This window comes from Xenopus laevis, chromosome 9_10L (genome assembly GCF_017654675.1).
Source record: "Xenopus laevis strain J_2021 chromosome 9_10L, Xenopus_laevis_v10.1, whole genome shotgun sequence".
NCBI lineage: Eukaryota > Metazoa > Chordata > Amphibia > Anura > Pipidae > Xenopus > Xenopus laevis.
The window spans coordinates 124,950,500-124,952,040 of NC_054387.1; the positions used below are offsets into that span (position 1 = coordinate 124,950,500).

Sequence of the window (1,541 nt, forward strand, 5' to 3'; positions counted from 1 at the left end):
CTTTATCAGGTGCACCAAATGAAGCTGTTAGTATTCAAAGATGGGGTTTTTCTCCCAATGGAGTAAAGTTCCCTTCTATCTGTGGTGTTGCTACTTGATAGCTTCAGCCCAATGTTCCCACACAATGACAGTCTCATGATGTGAGAACTTGAAACAAGATATTGGTTTTCCAGGACAGTTCCATCATGCCCCAAATTGGCCAGTCCCAGTGATAATGGAGCTGGTGGTACATAATTCAACGGGGAATTCTTTTTATTTTTGCTTCAGTTCCTAGTGGATTCATGTCTTCTAATTCTTGTGTAATGTTTGCCAGAGAAAGAAATTTAAGCTAATTGACAAAAGTTTTGTCTTATTCTATGGAGAATGTTATAAAAAGTTTTTAAATGGATATGGTTATCAATCATGGCAAATTAGGGAAAAAAGAGGGCCCTGAGGAGCACCTGTGTACTGAGGTACAGCTAAACATTGAGGAATACCTGGCCTCTGTGGCGCAATGGATAGCGCATTGGACTTCTAGGTGTATGAAGACATTCAAAGGTTGTGGGTTCGAATCCCACCAGAGTCATAATTATGTGACATCATTTGAATAATTTAAAGGATGAAATGAAAATGAAACAAAAAAGGAGAGGAAATGCCTCTATCAGGTGAACTTGATGAAGCTGTTAGTCTTCAAAGATGGGGGTTTTGTCCTACTGGAGTAAAGTTCCCTTCTATCTGTGGTGTTGCTACTTGATAGCTTGATCCCAATGTTCCCACACAATGGCAGTCTCATGATGTGAGAACTTGAAACAAGATATTGGTTTTCCAGGACCGTTCCATCATGCCCCAAATTGGCCAGTCCCAGTGATAATGGAGTTAGTGGTACATAATTCAACGGGGAATTCTTTTTATTTTTGCTTCAGTTGCTAGTGGATTCATGTCTTCTAATTTCTTGTGTAATGTTTGCCAGAGAAAGAAATTTAAGCTAATTGACAAAAGTTTTGGCTAATTCTATGGAGAATGTTAAGAAATGTTTTTAAATGGATATGGTTATCAATCATGGCAAATTAGGGAAAAAAAAGAGTTCCCTGAGGAGCACCTGAGCACCTGAGTACTGAGCTACACCTGAGTATTGAGGAGTATCTGGGCTCTGTGGCGCAATGGATAGCGCATTGGACTTCTAGGTGTATGAAGACATTCAAAGGTTGTGGGTTCGAATCCCACCAGAGTCATACTTATGTGACATCATTTGACTAATTTAAAGGATGAAATGAAAATGAAACAAAAAAGTAAAGGAAATTCCTCTATCCGGTGAACTTGATGAAGTTAGTCTTCAAAAATGTGGGTTTTGTCCTACTGCAGTTAAGTTCCCTTCTATCTGTGGTGTTGCTACTTAAAAGCTTCATCCCAATGCTTCCACACAATGACAGTCTCATGATGTGAGAACTTGAAACAAGATATCTGTTTTTCCAAGACCGTTCCATCTCACCCCAAATTGGCCAGTCCAAGTGATAATGGAGCTAGTGGTACATAATTCAATTTGGAATTATTTTTGTTTTTGC

General features: G+C 39.1%; 1 non-coding gene across 1 annotated transcript; it reads left to right on the top strand.

Annotated features, from left to right (window-relative positions):
* Nucleotides 1–1,125: 1,125 nt before the first annotated feature.
* On the top strand, nt 1,126–1,211 carry trnar-ucu. The gene is given in 2 exon segments: nt 1,126–1,162; nt 1,176–1,211. It is a non-coding gene; the product is annotated as a tRNA-Arg (tRNA).
* The last annotated feature ends 330 nt before the right edge of the window (nt 1,212–1,541 follow it).